Consider the following 23,714-nt stretch of genomic DNA (forward strand, 5'->3'; position numbering starts at 1 on the left):
AGCCAAATAATAAAATTCTCTTTTATCTGGATTATCACAACTCAATTTGCGATGATTAATCAAATGACCTTTTTTCTGTTTCACTAGACATCCTTCACATCCAATGACTCCATATATTCCCTTATTGATATCTTCTCCGATGTTCCTCTTATAAATATATCATTGCAGAACTTCATAGAGACAAGCGTTCTCTAGGTGATGACTTCTATTTGGATAGTATGTATCCAACATGTTTGTCTTCAAAATATCTGTACTTTCATGTTCTTTCTCCGCCAAATACTCTATCTCTTGTACAGATTTCAAAACTCGATTTCGTGTTGCAGCAAGACCTAGCATCACCCAAATGATGGTTCTAGATTTGGCATAGAGACTTGCTGACGACAATCGATCAGAACATTCATACGCTCAAATTTCTTGATGCGACAACATCTTCAGACTGTAACTGTACAATTTCTTGCTTAGACTCTTTTCATGTGAAATGTCCTCCCACATTTCCTTTAGTTCTGTCTTTTCTTTTTTTGTGATGTAAGACGTCACATATCGAGCCACAGCAATAGAGTTGTCAGCAACGAATTGAATATCCATGTTAGCATTCCACATGGACAAAATCACTGGGTTGTAGTCGTTGATGTACTTGGACTCTTCGTCTCTTTTTAAATTGTATGTATTTTTTGGTGATTTCCTCGTCACAGTATGTCGCAGAGAAGACATCAAATTATTTACTCTTCCTTTAGAAATCACTGGTCGTGGAAAGCCGAAACGACATTTTGTGTAGAACTTGTCCTTGTTTCTGAATTTTCGACGACAGTACTTTCCACAACGATGGGATTGAAATCGTAAAACTTGTTGCCTTAAACTGTTTTCTTCAGTAGTTTTCGGAACAGCACATGTTGAATACTCTTCAATGAAACTCATCACTGTCTCATCCGAATCTGTTCCAAATATGGGTGCATCTTTAATCCATAACAACATATGTATGTGAGGAGCACCTCTCGCTTGATACTCCTTTCTCCAAAAGAAATCCAAAACCTCTCCATGGGGAGGATTTTTTTTGTTGGTAATAAAAGACATCATAGCTTCAAATCTATGATTGAAATATCTGCATACATTCACTGGATCCAAAGAACACAGTTCTCCAGGTGTTTTGAATTCTATATTTTGTATATTTGCATTTGCCTCTTGTAGAAATTGAAGTAAGTCGTCCCATGCATACTCGGCACAGCTAAGAGTGAGGAACCATGTAGGAGTTCCTAAGTTTCTTAGCATACATTTCAATTCCCCATGACGACGGTACCAATACTCGTTTGTACCACGCTGACATGCCATGAGATTGATTAGATGAGACTCCAAAATATTATCTTGCAGATTCACTTTCTCCATAAAGTCCCTCGCCGAAACATTTTGTAGATGTGCTCCACTTTTCAGAATATGGTTTACTGCATAAGAAAGGCCAGACAAGTCACTTTCATACAGTAGATGAAACAAATAGGGAATGCATTGACGAAACCTTGCATCTTCAGCATATAATCTTACAGTTCGATATTCAGATGCAGGAATTTGAAGTGGTCGATCATCATATCGTCCACCTCGACCTGTTGGAAATAGCTGTGGAAAACAACGAGCCTCCAAACTTTCTTCCCACACACTAATGGGACTTCCTTTTGCTGTTTTCATTTGAAACAATTCAATTGCATTCCCCATTACTTCTTTGGAATGCAAAGGATGAACAGTATAATGTTCATATATTTCTTCACTTCTAGACACATCAACTTTTTCAATTTGGCCGCCTGAACAATCACTGTCTTCATCTGCAGCTGTTTCCTCTGCTGCAACACATACATCTTTGTAGTACTGATTGTTTTTGACATCCACTAAATCTTGCCAGATTTTTTTACTCTTTGTTGGAACCCCATTAACTAGAATACCTAAAGGTTCCTCTTCTACTTTTTCTATACCAATTGTATCAATATTTTTTTCAAATCTAGGGGCAAATAAACAACTCTTCCCTTTAATCCTCTCTGCAAATCTGTAGGAGGCAATTTCCCTATCTTAGGCTCCATGCGAACAATTGCCTGAAAAGGATGGACACATTGAATCAAAATAGACTCATATGTATTTAAATCCATCAATTCACGGGGAATGTCTACCAACTCCAGATTATTATGAACAGCTCTAGCAGGCATTCTCTTTTGATTTAATTTATCATAACAATATTTACAAATACGCTGATTAGAACTCAAATCAAAAGAATTCTCCACCCACAAATAAGTTGCTAAATCTTTCCACTCATAATTATCCATCTTTTCACTTTTTCCATATAAATCAACTAACCTAGTCTGAATCTTATAATGAGTCCGTCGACAACACACACAAGTAAAATTCGGCCTTTCACTTGATTTCACCTTAAACGTGGTAATTTCCTTCTCAAACTTTTCTGTATTTAAAATCTGTACATTGTCTTCCACATTACCTTGAATTGCTGTCTCAATTTCTACACTGTCCTCTTTTCCACGAAAATTACAAATCTCAATTTCTTCACAAATCTTCTTCACATCTAATTCTGTTCCATGCAAAAGAGCACTGTTTAATTGTTTAAGCTTAAGTGCTGGACTTTTTGCATAATACAACATTCTCACTAATTTCCTCATTTTGGTATGATGCACTGCTAACATCCTAAAATGATGAAAAACACTCTGACAGACTTTTCTAGAAAGACAAGCCAGTGAATGGCCTTGCAAACCTGTGATTCCTCTCACTCTGCAAGGATCTAAGTCTTGCAACAACTTCACTTTCTGCTTTATACTTTTTTTACTATATGTACGTAAGAAATTACAAAACAAATCAATTGATTCCTATCGCACACTACAAATACTACTACACTTCCAAGTGTACACTGGACCCTTAGTACGCCTCCCTAAAACTCCATCAGATAACACCTCTTCTGGTTTCCTAGGCACAAGTTTCTCTTTTTCAATCGGACAACCGTCTTTCACTTCATATGCTCGACCACTGGTGTCAACTGCATGCACTAAATCATTCTCCTGGAAGTAACTCTCCTCATTAAAAAAATGGCTCACAACTTGAACTGTGCATCCATTCTCCAGAAAAAACTTTACAAAAATTAGTCCGATTAATTACTCTTTTCCATCTACTGTTTGATTTGAAAACCTCAATTGTCTTGTTAAGTGTCCTAATTCTATTGATTATTAAAATAAATATTTTTTTCTTAACTTCAAAAGCCTGATCAACAATCTTCTCTACACTTTTCTTTTTCTTATAAAAAGCAGCTCTCTGTTTACCTTTCCTAATGTTTTTTAACAAATTTAAAACCACTCTATTGCAAAACATTCATCTACGAATGTCTCTAAACTGATTCTGCCTTCTATTCCTATACATATTATTCTCTCCTGCTCCAATTTTAGGATTCTTTGAAGTTCTCTCCTTCCTTTTCAATTTTACTCTCTCATTTTCTTTTTCTACATGGTGTCCATCATTTTTTTTGGGATTTACATATGTTACGTAAAAAAGACTTAGTTGTCTTACCAGGAGCTTTGTTCCTGTTTTTTGAAGTATTTGTTGTGGAAGAATGCTATAATTCCGTTGCTGTTTTTGATTTTTCCCGGTTACGTTGTTTATTTGTCCTTTCCTTTGTGGGCATCTTTGCTTACTCTTCAAATAACGATTTCAATCTGTGTTAAAGATAAAAGTAGCACATTATAGACCACTATTACCAAACAACAAAGCAATGTAAAAAAGAAAACGATCTATACAGGGTTACAGATCAGGTGAGGATTCTCCAGGGGTGCACAAAAGGTGAGGCCTGTATTGAAGAGTATAGTGGAAGACAACTCTGTCCACAAGTACAAAGAAGATCAGACCTATGTCTAAGTCCACTGCACTCTTAAACACAGGCTTCACCACCTATGCTTCCCGAGAAAGTATTGAGTTATATAGTTATATAGAATTGTATTTTATAAAATTGTGAAGCTCCATGAGAAAGCGTTTGCCTCACTCTTATTCCTGTTGTGAGGCAGGTGCAAGATTTTGCCTCAGTCTTATCCCTGCTGTGAGGCAGATGATTGTAAATAGGATCTGTGCTGTGTTTCCTAAATGTGATGTCAAAAACGATTTTGGAGAAAATGAATGGTTTTTACATTTTTGATTATAATGTGGCGCAGAGGTTTAAAAAGTGACGCATCTACCTACATGCATCAATTTTTACATATGGAGCAAAAAGGTACTTGTTTGGGTTTTCCTGGGGAGCGTAGGTGGTGAAGCTTGTGTCTAAGAGTGCAGTGGACTAGGCTTCCTGAAGCATATCCCTGTCTGCATTCTTAGAGACAGCTGTCAATTTGACTCTTTACAATGATGTTACCTGTGTTTTAAATCAGTGTAGGAAGCATATTGAGTTTGTTTGCATAGAGGAATTGTATTTTGTAAAATTGTGAATCTTCATGAGAAAGCGTGTGCCTCAGTCTTATTCCTGTTGTGAGGCAGGTGCAAGATTTTGCCTCAGTCTTATCCCTGCTGTGAGGCAGATGATTGTAAATATGATCTGTGCTGTGTTTCCTAAATGTGATGTCAAAAACGATTTTGGGGAAAATAAATTGTTTTTACATTTTTGAGTATAATGTGGCGCAGAGGTTTAAAAAGTGACACATCTACCTATATGCATCAACTTTTAAATATGGGGCAAAAAGGTACTTGTTTGGGTTTTCCTGGGGAGCGTAGGTGGTGAGGCTTGTGTCTAAGAGTGCAGTGGACTAGGCTTCCTGAAGCATATCCCTGTCTACATTCTTAGACACAGGTGTTAATTTGACTCTTTACAATGATGTTACCTGTGTTTTAAATCAGTGTAGGAAGCATATTGAGTTTCTTTGCATAAAGGAATTGTATTTTGTAAAATAGTGAAGCTCCATGTTAAAGCGTTTGCCTCAGTCTTATTCCTGCTGTGAGGCAGGTGCAAGATTTTGCCTTAGTCTTATCCCTGCTGTGAGGCAGATGGTTGTAAATAGGATCTGTGCTGTGTTTCCTAAAAGTGATGTCAAAAAGGATTTTGGGTAAAATAAATAGTTTTTACATTTTTGAGTATAATGTGGCACAAAGGTTTAAAAAATGACGCATACATGCGTCAATTTTTAAATATGGGGCAAAAAGGTACTTGTTTGGGCTTTCCTGGGGAGCGTAGGTGGTGAGGCTTGTGTCTAAGAGTGCAGTGGACTAGGCTTCATGAAGCCTATCTCTGCTGCATTCTTAGACACAATTATTTACAACAAGGGGTGGTGATGGACAGAGTCTCTGAATTAAGCAGAGTACTCTCACCCAGTCAAGAGATCAGGGCTAGATCCAACACCGTTTTTTAGCTCATTGCACCATCCCAGTTTCAGAACCTGGCTGTATGCAAATTAGTCTGTCCCTTTCTCACTGCTCCATCAGGATTCAAGCAAGCCGGGCCGAAGAGGCTGAAATGCCAGAAACCGGTCCCCGGTAGCTTGTCTCCTTTCTGGTGAAGAATTGGCTTGGTAGTTTGGTCTGCCCTGTTCCCATGATGCACTGGGCCAGGGACAGACTAATTTGCATATAGCCAGGTTCTGAGCTGGGATGGGGCAGTGAGATAAATAACGGTGATGGATCAAGCCCTGATCTTTGGACTGGGTAAGAGTGGTCTGCTTAATTCAGACACTCTGTTCATCACCACCCCCTTTTCTGTATCGTTTTTGGCCACTATAGGTGTGGCAGGGTATACTCAGACATGAGTCCCTTTCTCACTGCTCCATCAGGATTCAAGCAAGCCGGGCCGAAGAGGCTGAAATGCCAGAAACCGGTCCCCGGTAGCTTGTCTCCTTTCTGGTGAAGAATTGGCTTGGTAGTTTGGTCTGCCCTGTTCCCATGATGCACTGGGCCAGGGACAGACTAATTTGCATATAGCCAGGTTCTGAGCTGGGATGGGGCAGTGAGATAAATAACGGTGATGGATCAAGCCCTGATCTTTGGACTGGGTAACAGTGGTCTGCTTAATTCAGACACTCTGTTCATCACCACCCCCTTTTCTGTATCGTTTTTGGCCACTATAGGTGTGGCAGGGTATACTCAGACATGAGTCCCTTTCTCACTGCTCCATCAGGATTCAAGCAAGCCGGGCCGAAGAGGCTGAAATGCCAGAAACCGGTCCCCGGTAGCTTGTCTCCTTTCTGGTGAAGAATTGGCTTGGTAGTTTGGTCTGCCCTGTTCCCATGATGCACTGGGCCAGGGACAGACTAATTTGCATATAGCCAGGTTCTGAGCTGGGATGGGGCAGTGAGATAAATAACGGTGATGGATCAAGCCCTGATCTTTGGACTGGGTAAGAGTGGTCTGCTTAATTCAGACACTCTGTTCATCACCACCCCCTTTTCTGTATCGTTTTTGGCCACTATAGGTGTGGCAGGGTATACTCAGACATGAGTCCCTTTCTCACTGCTCCATCAGGATTCAAGCAAGCCGGGCCGAAGAGGCTGAAATGCCAGAAACCGGTCCCCGGTAGCTTGTCTCCTTTCTGGTGAAGAATTGGCTTGGTAGTTTGGTCTGCCCTGTTCCCATGATGCACTGGGCCAGGGACAGACTAATTTGCATATAGCCAGGTTCTGAGCTGGGATGGGGCAGTGAGATAAATAACGGTGATGGATCAAGCCCTGATCTTTGGACTGGGTAAGAGTGGTCTGCTTAATTCAGACACTCTGTTCATCACCACCCCCTTTTCTGTATCGTTTTTGGCCACTATAGGTGTGGCAGGGTATACTCAGACATGAGTCCCTTTCTCACTGCTCCATCAGGATTCAAGCAAGCCGGGCCGAAGAGGCTGAAATGCCAGAAACCGGTCCCCGGTAGCTTGTCTCCTTTCTGGTGAAGAATTGGCTTGGTAGTTTGGTCTGCCCTGTTCCCATGATGCACTGGGCCAGGGACAGACTAATTTGCATATAGCCAGGTTCTGAGCTGGGATGGGGCAGTGAGATAAATAACGGTGATGGATCAAGCCCTGATCTTTGGACTGGGTAAGAGTGGTCTGCTTAATTCAGACACTCTGTTCATCACCACCCCCTTTTCTGTATCGTTTTTGGCCACTATAGGTGTGGCAGGGTATACTCAGACATGAGTCCCTTTCTCACTGCTCCATCAGGATTCAAGCAAGCCGGGCCGAAGAGGCTGAAATGCCAGAAACCGGTCCCCGGTAGCTTGTCTCCTTTCTGGTGAAGAATTGGCTTGGTAGTTTGGTCTGCCCTGTTCCCATGATGCACTGGGCCAGGGACAGACTAATTTGCATATAGCCAGGTTCTGAGCTGGGATGGGGCAGTGAGATAAATAACGGTGATGGATCAAGCCCTGATCTTTGGACTGGGTAAGAGTGGTCTGCTTAATTCAGACACTCTGTTCATCACCACCCCCTTTTCTGTATCGTTTTTGGCCACTATAGGTGTGGCAGGGTATACTCAGACATGAGTCCCTTTCTCACTGCTCCATCAGGATTCAAGCAAGCCGGGCCGAAGAGGCTGAAATGCCAGAAACCGGTCCCCGGTAGCTTGTCTCCTTTCTGGTGAAGAATTGGCTTGGTAGTTTGGTCTGCCCTGTTCCCATGATGCACTGGGCCAGGGACAGACTAATTTGCATATAGCCAGGTTCTGAGCTGGGATGGGGCAGTGAGATAAATAACGGTGATGGATCAAGCCCTGATCTTTGGACTGGGTAAGAGTGGTCTGCTTAATTCAGACACTCTGTTCATCACCACCCCCTTTTCTGTATCGTTTTTGGCCACTATAGGTGTGGCAGGGTATACTCAGACATGAGTCCCTTTCTCACTGCTCCATCAGGATTCAAGCAAGCCGGGCCGAAGAGGCTGAAATGCCAGAAACCGGTCCCCGGTAGCTTGTCTCCTTTCTGGTGAAGAATTGGCTTGGTAGTTTGGTCTGCCCTGTTCCCATGATGCACTGGGCCAGGGACAGACTAATTTGCATATAGCCAGGTTCTGAGCTGGGATGGGGCAGTGAGATAAATAACGGTGATGGATCAAGCCCTGATCTTTGGACTGGGTAAGAGTGGTCTGCTTAATTCAGACACTCTGTTCATCACCACCCCCTTTTCTGTATCGCATTCTTAGACACAGGTATCAATTTGACTCTTTACAATGATGTTACCTGTGTTTTAACTCAGTGTAGGAAACATATTGAGTTTGTTTGTATAGAGTAATTATATTTTGTAAAATTGTGAAGCTCTATGTGAAAGCGTTTGCCTCAGTCTTATTCCTGCTTCCTTCGTTCTGAGTTTTGCCTGATCACATAGGCCTGCGAGAAACCCCTGATACTAGCCTTGCAGGCATCCCAAACCATACAGCATCCAGCTGAGTTCTTATTAATATTTATAAATTCAGCGAGGTGGGCTTTAAGCTGCGTCAAATAGGTTGAGTCTGAGATTAAGTATCTCGGAAAAGAGAATGGTCTAGGGGGTGTCCTAATGCTTGGTGTGTCAAATGTCAATATTAGTGCGTTATGGTCTGAGGTAATTCGGGGGCATAAAACCATGGAGCTAGTTCGCAGTAGATTATCACTAACTAATGCCATGTCCAATCTGGTGCACAGTTTATGGGGCGCTGAGAAATATGTATACCCTGGTGTTTTTGGGTGTAGATGGCGCCAAGCATCTTTGATATTATGAGTCTGGCATAAGTCTAATATAGATGACCTGGTCTTATGCATCCTCTGATGAGTGCTCGGCTTAGTTGTATCAATTTTATAGTCCATGATGCAATTAAAATCCCCCATTATAATAATTTCTCCCTCCCCATCCAAAAGTTTCATATTTAATTGGTCAAAAATCATTGGTTCATCTAAATTTGAGCCATACACCACGCATAAAACATATTTGTTGTTTCCATAGTTAATCTGTGCGATAGCCCATCTGCCGTCCTTGTCGTGGGCAGTTTGCATTACTTCAACCCTGAAACGCCTATCTTTGAGGATGGCTCTTGTGGGGCTCCCATAAGTAGAGCAGACCATAATGTCATACCCCAATTGGCTTACTATTTTCCTGTCCTTCTATATAATGTGAGTTTCTGACAGTAAACAGAAGTGGGGATTATGTAGTTTTAGCTCTTCTGACACCAAAGATCTTTTGTTTTTACTGTTGAGCCCCGCTACGTTCCAAGCTAGACATTTTATTACATGCATTTGTAAAGTAACAGGAAAATCAAACCCAGCTTCAAATAATCAAGTAATTGGTCTTGGTCCCTCAAACAACGAACACAGCCGATAAACCATTCAAAAAACAGTGTTTTGATGTCTTTATCAAAATTTTCATCATATTCTCCCCTGTCAGCCTGCAAACAAATTTTAAGTGATCCCCCCCCCCAGCTCCCCTAACCCCCAACCTGAGGAGATGGGTCCCACCCCCCTCCCACCCCCTTGGCTCTTTCCCCAGCCGAGGAAGAACCACCCTCCAGCTAAAGCTGCCGTTGATAAGGCAGCTCGTGTGGTGGATCACCCTGAGAGGCTCCTGCCCCCCCCCCTTGTCAAACATCATTGTACATACTAAGCGAGTGTTAAATAAGAAGGAAACTTATTAAGCATTTATCATATACTGAAGGGTAATCCTCTATTGACCCCTCTAAACTTAATCCTGTCTCTTGGAGAGATTATATATTTATGTTCTTTTTTATTTTTATTCTTTTACTTCCCCCATCACCCTTAGGGCCAGTTATGGTTATTTTACATCTGGCTCTAACTAGAGCTGATACTAGAGAGGTAAGCCTCTGCCTCCTTAGCATCGTTAAAGAAATGTGTCCGCCCATTTCTAATGACCTTAAGGCGGGCGGGTTCTTGAAGGAACACCTGCCCTCCACAAGACTTAATGGGGTCCATCAGTTTACGGAGCTGCCACCTCCTTTCCATGGTGTCCCTGCTTAGGTCTGATCGTGCAAAAAACAAGAACTCCCCTACAGCTATTGGAGAGTTAGGGCGGGCTCTCTGCCAGACCGACTGGTGCAAAAGAAAGTTGCCAAAATAAATTAGAAAGGGACGTGAAAATTGATTCTCTCTATTTCAAGGCAGACGGTGGGCCCACTGGATTTGCGAGTCCCAATCTCAGTCTGCCAAGTCGGGAAAGGCCTTCTGGAGTACCCCAACAATGTACGCTCTTGGTTCTGAGCCCTCAGATCTCTCCGGTATACCAAATAGTCTTAGTTTAGATCTTCTCTGCCTATTTTCCAGATCCTCGATTTTTAACTGTAGTGCAGAAAGCTGGTCATCATGCTTTTCCACTACAACTATCATTTTAGTGGTAGAATCCTCCACCTCTACGAACCGTTGCTGCAGTTCCTTGGTTTCCTGCGAGATCCCCCCGATTTTAGTGGTAAGGTCGCACAGAAAGGATTGCATCTTATTATTGTCCTCCCCAAGTTGGAGATAGTGCTCCTGTGCTTCTGCACGTCGGTTGCTCAACTGCTTACTCAATATCTTTAGTATTTCGTCCAGGGGGGAAGAGTTGGCAGCTTCCGTTCTTGAGTCTTGTCTCAGTGATCCCTCATCTGGTGGGTTGCCCCTGTTTTTAGCCAAAACAGGTGAAGAAGAGGCTAGAACAGGGCCGGGAGTTACAATTCCTCTATGCAAACAAACTCAATATGCTTCCTACACTGAGTTAACACAGGTAACATCATTGTAAATACTCAAATGTATTTCTATTAAACATGCACACATTCTATACTCCATTTAAAAAATGTAAAAACTATTTATTTTCCCCCAAATCGTTTTTTACATCACATTTACAAAACACAGCACAGGTCCTATGTAGAAGCATTCCATGTCACGACTAAAACTCCACAATTTTACAAAATACAATTACTCTATGCAGTAAAAACTTTTTACCAAGCATTATCAAAAAGCATGACACAAACCAACATTAAAAAACCACAATTTGCTTCCAAATCTTCTCCATAGAGTATACAAGTCTCTATGTATATTAAATGAATCTTAACTCACCTTTACAAATATTTTAGGAGATTCAGAACATTGTCAGATACACACACCAATATTTCTTTAGCAGAGCAAAAGGTATGTTCTCCAGACACTGCAAACCATAAAGGCACAGAAAACCTCTAATTCTACACACATATTGCTCATGGTAACCAATCAAATCTCTTCCCTCTGTATTTTCAAACCAACACCCTTCCCCCCCTCAGCCCTTTCTACCTGTTACCATAGCAACTCCCTCCCCACTGACCTGCCAGGGTTAAAAGTTTATTCTACAATGTTGCAAATCACCTCTGCAAGGATGTTTGACCTGCAAATACACCAGCTTATCTGGTGTAAGGTTTCTTTAAATTACTTTTTTTTAACCATTCAAATTACTTCTTACACAGAACACAACCATGCACCCTAACTTTCAGTTTTCACCTATCTCATTCTACCAATCATTGCTTGTGATTCAAGAGCACTGAAACTCCACAGTTTTTTTTTGCAAACTCCTATTATTCCAACTGCCATTTCTTTTCCACACTTCATCTAACTGCACCAGAATCTCCTCTGGCCATGTATTCTGTCTGGATTTTTGGACATAGCTATATCCACTGGGCTCAAAGGTATGCTAGTACCAGAAATTTACACAACCTTGATTTATCAAACGTGAACATAAAATGGATTGGCCACAGAGGATTAAAATGTCACCAATTGATTCCATTGGTGAAAACCTTTTTACATTTGCCACACCCTGACCTGTTAATTGTGCACTGTGGAGGAAATGACTTGGGCACTTTGACTGGGGTTGGTCTGGAAATGCTTTTAAAGGACACCTTTGATCATTTGATGGCACTTTTTCCACAAACTGCCTTGGTATATTCCAATATATGCCAAAGACAGAAATGGAAGTGGCCCAATCAATTTTGTCCACAATTTGAGAAAGCACGGAAACATGTAAATAAATCTGTTTCTGCTTACATGAGAGACTATGGAATGGGTTCAATATACAATAATAACTTACGTTACAACATGGAAGATATCTACAGGGGAGATGGTGTGCACTTTTCTGATGAGGGGAATAGAATATTCCTCCTGAATTTAAGACTGTGCATTGGTACCTACCTGTAGGTACCTAAATCAGCCACAGAACCCAAAAGCCCTTTTCAGGGCTACCCTATCTCTGATCACTCCAAATGATTATCTTTTTTTAACTTTTTTCACTATTTTTCACCATAGTACGCTCCCCGGTACGCTCCCCCGTGCGCGTACCGGGAGCACCCCGCGAAAAATTATTATTATTTTTTTGTTTCTTTTTGCCTATTTGGGCCTCCTAAGACCCCTTCACAAAACATAGAGGGTCAAGGAGTGCCTACGATGCCCCCTTATACCCATTTCCAACGTTGTTTGTCCTCCATTTTCTGTCTCAAAACACAAAATGGAGGACTCCCGTAGCGCTTACTGGTACGCGTACTGGAGCGCATACCGGGCAGCGCTCCCCTAAAAAATTTCGAAAGTTAATTTACCTAAAAATCACTGGAGACACTTTCACCAAATATAGAATAGCTCATACTACATACCAGTCACCACCATTTTCCCAAATAAAGTGGAATTCCATTGAGCCATTTGGCCTGTAGCCCTGTCTAAATATCCTGAGGTAAATTACATAACAAAAACACATCTGAAGTGTTAGAATTGACAACCAATTAAAATGTTACTTTCATTTTCTATTTTTTTTTCCTGACATTTGATTGGTTATGTACATGAATATAAATGAAAAATGAGAGGGAAACACGGCCATTTTGACTACAACTACCTGAGGTACATCTTGAAAGGATTTTCGCATTTTGTCTTCTTCACCTCTCTGTAAAGTAAGTTGATAATTTGTAAGGGGCACTTTAAGTTATTTTTTAAAAACATTTTCTGATAGTTATTTACTGTCCCTCTGATATAGTTATAGATAGAGATAGGCTCCTCTGTTATATTTATAAATTGACTCAGGCTTCTCTGCTATAATTATGAATGTACTTACGCTTCTTCACAGGCACTTTTTTATATTTCTACTTTCCTGCCTGTTACCATACATTGCCCAAAGTTAACTTCACTATTAAAAAATCAAAACTACCTGTCTGAACTTTAACCCAACAGTGCCATATTTCTACTGATTTTTTTAATGCAAATTTCAGCACAAAAATGGAAGGAGAACAGAACATTTCCTTTGAAATTGTCCTAGAGATGAACAATGAGGAAATCATTGAACCCATTGACTTGGAATTCATGGATGAATCACAGGACCATGAACTTCTACAATGTGTAAAATCTGTGGATTTGTTAATTCAATATGAAGACGTTTCTGACAGTCAAATGTTGGAAGTTATGTTCACTCAACAAGAGAACATATCGGACAGTCAAATGTTAGACGTTCTATTAAATTTTAAAAAAGAATCAGAAAAATACATTTATATTTAATAATCAAAAATTGTTCGAGACATTATTCATTATTATATGTAATTCATAAACTAGTACCAAATTGATTATAATAGAAAGTCAGACTTATAGTATACTGTGCAACGTATTTGTGTTACAAAGTAATTTTGCTCATAGTTACTTCCTTTCTCCCACTATATTATCTCCAATGTGTATTTGACATCTCTTTTTCATCTCCTGCCTCCATCTTGTTTCTGCTTCCCTGACAGACTATGGTATAGATTCCATATACCACAATAACTTCTGTAACAACATGCAAATTATCTACAGAGGAGACGATGTACATTGACTTTAAGACTCAGCATTGGTACCTACATGTTGGTACTTAAAACACCCAAACAACACAACAACTCTATTCAGAGATACCCTACCTCTAAGCACTTTAAATTATCATTTTAGTGTTTCACTGAGTTTTCCCCATGTGTAGGCGTGGGGGGGGGTGTGTGGGGGGATGTGTGGGGGGTGTCTGTGAGGTGTGTATGTGTGTGTGTGTGTGTCTGGGGGGGATGAGGTGTATAGGTGTTGCTGAAAAGTTCAGCCTGATTGCTCAACCGGCGCCAAAGTTATTCCAAATAGAATGTTGCAATTTCCCTATGGAAATCGATCCTAACTATATATACCTACTGGCGACCGCCAGTAGGTAATATATATATATATATATATATATATATATATGTACGCTCGCGTGTAAAGACACAGCCACACTCGCGGGGAGAAACTTGAACTCGCCTTTCTTGCCACAGCGTGCTTGAATAGCTGAGGAGCTCAAGAGAAAGTGATTCAATCCCATTTCGCCGTGGAATTCCTGACGCGTTTCGAAGGCTCTCGCCTTCTCTTCAGAGGATTTGGCGAACTGATGATGGGAATGCGGGTACCAGCCCTAATAATGACCATGGCACGCCCCTGATGGGCAGTCCAAATGTCCCAGTGCCTGATGGGACTGGTAGTCCTGTTTAGTCTAGGCGCCCCATGTGTGGATCAAGGCGGACGAGTGGTCTCCCCTCGCCAACCAGGCGACCTCACGATAGCGGAGTAGCAGACGGATATATGCCCGTCAAACTAGCAAGCTGGATGCTTGCCCTGGTCGGCTCCTACCCTGAGGCTGCTTGGCGGTGCTCAGCGTGTATGCAGGGTCACTGCTAGCTTGTTTCCATCATGGCGCTGCTGCACTCTTCTGGCGGGTGCGGTAAAAGGATGGTGATGGTTCCATCCACATAGGTTGTACGGCATTACAACGCGGGCTTTTACCCCGCATGCCATTACAACGCAGTTTTTACAACGCAAGTCGTTACAACGACTTTCGTTGGGGGGCGCTGGATAGTGGAATAGTTTAATTTTCTATTCCAACTCCAGCCCACGTTGAGAGTAGGGAAGGTGTTGGATAGAAAATTAAACTATTCCCTATCCTACAGCGCCCTCCAGCGCAAGTCGTTGTAACGACTTGCGTTGTAATAGCAGCGTTGTAATAGCAGTGCGGGGTCATGCCCGCGTTGTTATGGATGTTTCCCATCCACATATATACGCTCGCATGTAAAGACACAGCCACACTCGCGGGGAGAAACTTGTACTCGCCTTTCTTGCCACAGCGTGCTATATATATATATATCTCCAAGGCGAGATTCACTCCCCAGGAAAGAACCGGAGGGACACAAGCGGGGATCCAAGGAGAAAACCTTTATTCCAGCACAGGCGGCATGACGCGTTTCGGAATAAGTCCCTTTATCAAATGCCCTTACACTGAAAACTGCTTCCTGTAACTTTTGAATGATCCATCTCGCTGCCATTGGTTAGCAGCCCAGCAGAGCCGATTGGTTTCCTGAACACCTTGACGCAGCCTCATGCAGCAGACTGCGTTTCCCAGCATGCACCATCTTGGCTGCCAGGTAAGTGTTATGCTGCCGGCTCTTGGAAACTGTGGAATAGTTTGCTGGCGATCTCGACAAAAGTGTGTGTAGGTGCAGTTATCATCACACAGTGTCCCTGCTGCAAAGAGGTTTCTCCCGGGCCCCCTTGACGTCTCACCGCTTGTATCCAAAGTCCCACAGCGGTTGGAGACTAACTTAAGTAAGCTTGCCCCTCCCGTGAAGTCACTGGTTGCAGATGCAACAACGCTGCTGTTGTCCTTTGGTTTGGCGGGGGTCTGGGTTTGCCAATACCTTGGTGGAAAAGAGAAGACTGCAAAGCAGATGCCCTTGAACCCAGGCCACAAAATGATATATAGTGTATATATAATAAAAAAAGAGAAACTGACTGGAAGAGTGAACCGGTGTTTGTTTGAACGCGCCGCCGAATTGGATGTTCAGGCAAAAGAACATCAATGGAGGAGTATTTACTCAAAAAATGCTCTACATGAACTATTTTTGAGGCCATAGGGATACAGCGGCTCGAGTGAATCTCCTCCAAAACTATCCATTCTTACATTGGGCAATACTATCTGGAACTGGGATCCCTGGAACTTGAAAATCTAGTATCCACTGCACTCTACACCACTGCTCTCTCTGCCACTCTACTCTGTGGCCCTCCACTCTGCACCACTCCACTCTACCATTCACCATTCTCCGGCACTAAATTCAATGACGCGGCATTGTACGCTGCTGAATTAAATGCCAATGCACTCAATGTCACTGCACTCTACATCACTACATTCTGCAACACTCTACACCAATGCACTCTACACCAGTCCACTCTACACCACTCCTCTGTACACCAGTCTACGCGACTCCAAACTATACCAATCCAATACACCCCACTCTCTGCCACTCCACTTTACAACATAATACTCCACTCTTCGCCATTCCACTTTTCGACACTCCAAACTACTCTCCTCTGCACCATTAACTTTAGTGAAGCTGAACAGCAGCCACACTGGTGTACAACATGGTTAAAACACATTGGCAAAGCCAATAGCTCATGCTTAGGCGAGTCCTAGTGGCTTTGCCAATGCTTGTTATACAAAGTCATTTTATAGGTTCCACTAACACTGTGGTGCTTATCATGTATTTGTGCACTCTTTTTTACTTAAGCTTTGTAATCTAATTAATTATGGATGACTTCCTGTGCTTTTAAAACTGTTTGCAATTAGCTGTCAGTGAAAATGGATTTATGTATTGCAGCAGATTTTAAACAGTGTGGAAAATTGTAATCTGTTTTTTACATCTGTATTGTACATGTTTTAATTAAGTTACACTATAAAGCTTATGAACTTACAAATTGCATTAAACAATCTGTGTCTTACCGCTGTTAATACAATATCTCTCACAATTCCTCGCCCATTCAATTATCCCAAATTATATCCCATACTTTCTCAATCAGAGTGTCAGGAATGGCCGGCACATGCTCTTGTTTTCCATCCCGAAGAAAGTTTCCAGGGAACAGAAAAATTAAAATAGAACGAGGTGGGACCTCTATGCAAAATTTCCTAAACAAAATGTGCATTTGAACATACTTTAAAATTTGAAAAACAACATCTCCCACTGCTGCCAGTCTGGAACACTCAACAACACTATTTACAAACACTATCATTAAAAATGACAGCTCTGGTTATTCTACATCACTTGCAACTTAGGGTTGAATGCTTTAGAATGGAGAAATGCTCTTTTTCTGGATCTTCACTCCATTTATCTTCCAAATGGCTATCTAAAGTTTACCAAAAGATTCTAAACCATGTCTGATTTTCCACATATCAGCATTACATATTACATATGTGTGTGTATATATATATATATATATATATATATATATATATATATATATATATATATATATATATATATATATATATATATATATATATATATACACATTTTATCTAATAGTGGGACACTCTGGGGTTACTCTGAATACCTTGCATAGGTCCAGCACTCATGCACTGACAATGGCCACATTTGCACCATGAATTGACTAATGCACTTTTTATTTTCGCTTTGGGGGTGTTTTAAGGCAGGTAAGTAAGGACATACCACTATTAATTTGGTCACTTTTTATAATGTACTAGCATGCTATGCTATCCATTTTTTGTATTACTATGTTTTGAACCTCAACCAGATTTGTAAATTGGGAAGTTGATATACATAATATGAAATTCAGTGTCATATTTATCAATAAGTTGGGTTTCCATGCAACTGGGTGCAAGAGTGGCACAACGCATAAGTTAGTTTAATCAAGCCATGCAAGACCCCTTGCATGGCCCTGAGTGGCTTTATAAATCTACAGCAACGCAACACAGCGCAAATTGCTGCATTGCAATACCCTGCCCTAGGGAAGCGTTCTGTGGGTGGTGCATAGGTACTCCCATGCAACAGCCATGGATTTTGGTGCATTATCAAGTTTACCATTACTGGTACACCTGGGAATGCATCAAAATACTTGGAGGTGTAACAAGGAGAAACAACTGTATTCCTCTTCATATTTTCCTCTTTCTATGTGTGTTTAATTCTGCAGCACACATAGAAAGAGAAAAATGCCTCAGGTGCTTGTTTTTATGAGGAAAGGTGCCACTTTCTGCAATAAAAGCATCCTGCTTACAACACAAGCCTCTTTGCCCCATGGTGCAAGGGTGCCTGCTTTGGAGCTAGGTAGCACACTGTGCGCCAGCACTGTCAACAGACAGGAATGTGCTGTATTATGTTAAATACGGTGCATTTCTACGCTTTCACTGTTATGCAGCAATAGCACAGCTCAGCAAGGTGGCTTGCTGCGCTGAGTGACACTTTAATAAATATGCCCCTCGTTGTCGATCGGGTCCCTTCAACCGGATGTATGACGTTACAACGCATACTTTTACAATGCATACCTTTACAACGCATTCCATCACAACGCAACATCCATTACAACGCATTCCATCACAACGCATGCCATTACAACGAATTTTTAAAAACTACCTTTACAACGCATTCCATTACAATGCATGGTGACCTAGTTCTAGGACACCCCCGCGCCGCACGGCCACCAGCTGCTGCGTGTGCCTCCCTGCCTTACTGCCTCGCCGCCCGGCTGCCGCCGCGTGACCACGCCCCCTCCATCGAGCGGCGTGGTCCGTGCTCGCCGCTTCTCTCCCTGGTGTCATCGTTGTTAGAATTGTTGTAAATTGTTTAATTTTTACCTCTGTATTGTCTGTTTTGCCTGTTTTGCTGTTTGCTGTTTGCTGTCAGTAGCTGCCCTCCGTCTTCCCTCCCCGCTCCCCGCTTCCCGCCACCGCCGCTAACCCCGCCCCTTTTTTCCTCTGTACCCTCCCCGCTCCCGCCTCCCAGCTGCTCCACCCCCCCGCGCACTTGGCCATATATGGTGACCGTGCGACACAGGTGAGTGTGACCTAGTTCTAGGACACCCCCGCGCCGCACGGCCACCAGCTGCTGCGTGTGCCTCCCTGCCTTACTGCCTCGCCGCCCGGCTGCCGCTGCGTGACCACGCCCCCTCCATCGAGCGGCGTGGTCCGTGCTCGCCGCTTCTCTCCCTGGTGTCATCGTTGTTAGAATTGTTGTAAATTGTTTAATTTTTACCTCTGTATTGCCTGTTTTGCCTGTTTTGCTGTTTGCTGTTTGCTGTCAGTAGCTGCCCTCCGTCTTTCCTCCCCGCTCCCCGCTTCCCGCCACCGCCGCTAACCCCGCCCCTTTTTTCCTTCTGTACCCTCCCCGCTCCCGCCTCCCAGCTGCTCCGCCCCCCCGCGCACTTCGCCATATATGGCGACCGTGCGAACGCGCAGCGTTGACGCGCAGCGGGCGCGCCGATTGTGCGCCGAAGGCGCGCCAAAGGTAAGCCCGTCTGCGCCCGTCCGCGCCAGGACCCCTGGCCCCCACCGACGGAGGCCGACCCAACGAACCTACAACGCCGCCGAACTCATCGCACTCAACACCGGCGGCATCCCGGGATGTCACCGAGCCACCCCGAAGCACACCCACGGACCCTTCAGCTGCCACGCCTGCAAGTTCACCTGCATCCGGACCTACCCTGCACCAGCACCCACCAAGCCGAACACCAGCAGCAACCACCTCAAGTGCATCCTGCTCAACACCCGCTCCGTCCACAGACACGCCATCGAACTCTGGAACCTCCTCGACACCACAGCCCCTGACATCGCCTTCCTCACGGAGACCTGAATGAACGCCTCCTCAGCGCCCGACATCGCCATCGCCATCCCAGAGGGCTACAAGATCACCCGGAGGGACCGCACCGCCAACCAGATGGGAGGAGGCATCGCCATCATCCACAGGGACACCATCCGCATCACGACCAACACCGACGACACCCTAACCACCGCCGAACACCTGCACTTCCAGATCCACACCGACCCGAAGACCACCCTCAGAGGCACTCTGATCTACCTCAACTTCCACCTGGAGAACAACAGCGACCGAAACACCATCACCCTGCTCGACAACCTCGCCAACCTCGGACTCAAGCAGCTGGTGTCCACCCCCACCCACCTCGCCGGACACACACTCGACGCCGTCTTCTCATCCAGCAAAGACATCGCCTTCAGCCATGCAACAGGACTCCACTGGACGGACCACAGCTGTGTCCACTTCACCTTCAAAAGAACGACGATCCACCACCACCAGCAACAGGTTGCCCGAAGAAGCTGGAACAAGATCACAGCCGACCAGCTCACCGCTTCCCTGAGCCAGCACCCTCCTGCCGGCTCAGCGAACCCCAGCCAGGCCGCCGACAACCTCACGAAGTGGATCAGCAACTGCGCGGACGAACTCGCCCCTCTGAGGACCCCGCCCAGCAGACCCGGCAGCAGAAAAGCCCCATGGTTCACCGACTCACTCAAGAGCTCCAAGAAGAACTGCCGAGCCCTCGAGAAAGTATGGAGAAGGGAACCAACAATGGACAACATGACCACCCTCAAGCTCGCCACCCGGAAACACCACCAACAGATCCGCGCCACCAAGAAAAATGCATACAAGGACCGGCTGGACAACAACGCACACAACTGCAAGGAACTCTTCAACATCGTGAAAGAGCTCTCCAACCCCAACGCCGGAAACAATGACATCACCCCATCGCAAGACCTCTGCAACTCCCTCGCCTCCTACTTCCACAACAAGATCGCGGACATACACAACAGCTTCAGCATCCAACCGACGCACGCCACAACCGCAGCAACGCCACCCACCACCACCCTCCGCGCCTGGACTCCGATCAGCACCGAAGACACCGTCCGCACAATGAACTCCGTCCACTCCGGATCTCCGACCGACCCCTGCCCTCACCACGTCTTCAACAAGGCCGACGTTGTCATCGCACCCCACCTACGGGACATTATCAACACCTCCTTCGACATCGCCACCTTCCCTGAGAGCTGGAAGCACGCCGAACTCAGCGCTCTACTCAAGAAACCTACAGCGGACCCCACTGAACTCAAGAATTACCGTCCCATCTCGCTCCTCCCGTTCCCGACCAAAGTCATTGAAAAGACCGTCAACAAACAGCTGGCCGCCTTCCTCGAGACGAATGGATCCCTCGACCCCTCACAGTCTGGCTTCCGAGCCAACCACAGCACCGAGACCGCCCTCATCGCTGCCACCGATGACATCCGAGCCCTGATGGACAACGGAGAAACAGCGGCCCTCATCCTCCTGGACCTCTCCGCGGCATTCGACACTGTCTGCCACCGCACCCTAGTGCAGCGCCTCCGCAACACCGGAATCCAGGAGAAGGCACTGGAATGGATCACCTCCTTCCTCGACGGAAGAACACAGAGAGTCCGCCTACCACCGTACAAGTCAGAGGCCACCGAAGTCATCTGCGGCGTCCCTCAAGGATCCTCGCTGAGTCCCACGCTCTTCAACGTCTACATGAGCCCCCTCGCGGCCATCGCACGCCAACACAACCTCAACATAATCTCCTACGCCGACGACACCCAGCTGATCCTCTCCCTGACCAACGACCCCGCCGCCGCCGGAGCCAACCTGCACGAAGGGATGAAAGATGTAGCCGAGTGGATGACGACCAGTCGCCTGAAACTGAACTCAGACAAGACGGAGGTCCTCATCCTGGGCTCCTCGCCCTCCGCCTGGGACGACTCCTGGTGGCCCCCCGCCCTGGGCACCGCACCCAAACCGACGGACCACGCACGCAACCTGGGCTTCATCCTGGACTCCTCCCTCTCCATGACCAGACAAGTCAACGCCGTCTCCTCGTCATGCTTCAACATCCTGCGCATGCTACGGAAGATCTTTTGGTGGATCCCCACCGAGACCAGGAAGACTGTCACCCAGGCCCTCGTCACCAGCCGACTGGACTACGGCAACGCCCTCTACGCCGGAACCACCGCCAAGCTCCAGAAGAGACTCCAGCGGATCCAGAACGCCTCAGCCAGACTCATCCTCGACATCCCACGAAACAGCCACATCTCCGGACATCTGAGAGACCTGCACTGGCTCCCCGTCAACAAAAGAATCACCTTCCGTCTCCTCACCCACGCACACAAAGCCCTACACGATCAAGGCCCGAGCTACCTCAACAACCGAATCAACTTCTACGCTCCCAAGCGCCACCTCAGATCAACCAGCCACGCCCTCGCCGCCGTCCCCCGCATCCGAAGAGCGACAACAGGAGGAAGGTCCTTCTCCTACCTGGCCGCAAAGACCTGGAACTCCCTCCCGACCGACCTGCGCCTGACCCAAGACCACCTCTCCTTCAGGAAGAAGCTCAAGACCTGGCTGTTCGAGCAGTAACGACACCCCCCCCCCCCTAGCGCCTTGAGACCCTACGGGTGAGTAGTGCGCTCTATAAATGTCTTGATTGATTGATTGATTGATACTACCTTTACAACGCATACCATTACAACGCAAAACATTACATTGCATGTATGGTAAATGTTGGATAGTGTAGGGGTTAAAATAACTATTCTAACTCCAGGGGGGGTGCAACAGTAGGGAAAGTGTTGGATAGTGTAGGGGTAAAATTACTATTCTAACTCCAGGGGGGTGCAACAGTAGGGTAAGTGTGGGATAGTGTAGGGGTAAAAATTACTATTCTAACTCCAGGGGGTGCAACAGTAGGGTAAGTGTTGGAAAGTGTAAGGGTACAATGCGTTGTAATGTTATGCGTTGTAATGTTATGCGTTGTAATGACATGCGTTGTAGTGGTATGCGTTGTAGTGTCATGCGTTGTAATGGTTGCGTTGTAATGGAAGGCGATGTAATGGATGTTGCGTTGTAAAAGTTTCATTGTAACGGTAGTGCGTTGTAAAAGTTGCGTTGTAAAGGCTGTTTACCCTTCAATCTGCCCATTCCTGCCTCTATACAGCCAATCCCCATATCTGACAACAGGACTCACGCCAGATCTAAAGATATATGATATGCTCCACAGCTCTCGGAAGGCAATCTCAGGCAAAGACAACTGCACTAGTCTTAATTGCCTAAAGACAGAAAAGAAATGAGGAGTATAGTCGTTAATCCATCAGCTTTTATTTGAAGGCTATATGCTGAAGCTTCACTAATAAACAGTTTTCTCGGAACCTATTCTGCCACAATTCATTAAGGAATTAGATGTTTTTGAAGCACATTGCCCGAAGTTCTACGCCATTCTCATTTCCCATAAATATACTTTTTTTTAACTAGTTGTTTAGTTTTGTGGTAAAATCGCTTCAAGTGAATTTCATTCCAGAAATCAGGCGCAATAACTTGAAACTCGGTTCAATTCTTGTGCCTGGGCTCACCAATATTTCGGGGTTGGTTCCCTGGAGCATTAAATATGGAATTCAACTATCAACATTTCCAACGCAGGCTCCTGAACACCCCTTCGTGCATCAATTTCAATTATTGTGCATGCCTGTGGAATAAATATGCCGTGCCTCTGGCTGTACGGTATTTGTGTCTCTAAACCAGTGTCACAAGACAAAGAGGCTGAAACATCAAACCAGTAGTTTTTCTACTGCGCTGTTGCCGCAAACAAAAGGACATTCAATGAAATCAATATTCATACAATGCATCACTGTAAGTGTAACAGCCCTTATCATCACATGCGTCTAGTGTCAGATACACGAGAATGCAGCTACTGTGTGGAAACCTCTGACATGTATTTATTTACGAGCATTGCATGATGAATGCAGGACATGCTGATCAACAGACTTTGTAAATCAGATACTTCTGGCCTGTTAATGGTGTTTATAGACCCACAAACTATAAGAGTCTGGACAGATGTAGATGGAATATACTATAGGCTGCAATATCTTAGAGCCATTGATATTAAAGGAGAAGTCAGTTAATTTCAATACAATACGATTCTAGAAAAAACATGCAT

This window comes from Lissotriton helveticus, chromosome 6 (assembly GCF_964261635.1).
Source record: "Lissotriton helveticus chromosome 6, aLisHel1.1, whole genome shotgun sequence".
In the NCBI taxonomy this organism is placed as follows: domain Eukaryota; kingdom Metazoa; phylum Chordata; class Amphibia; order Caudata; family Salamandridae; genus Lissotriton; species Lissotriton helveticus.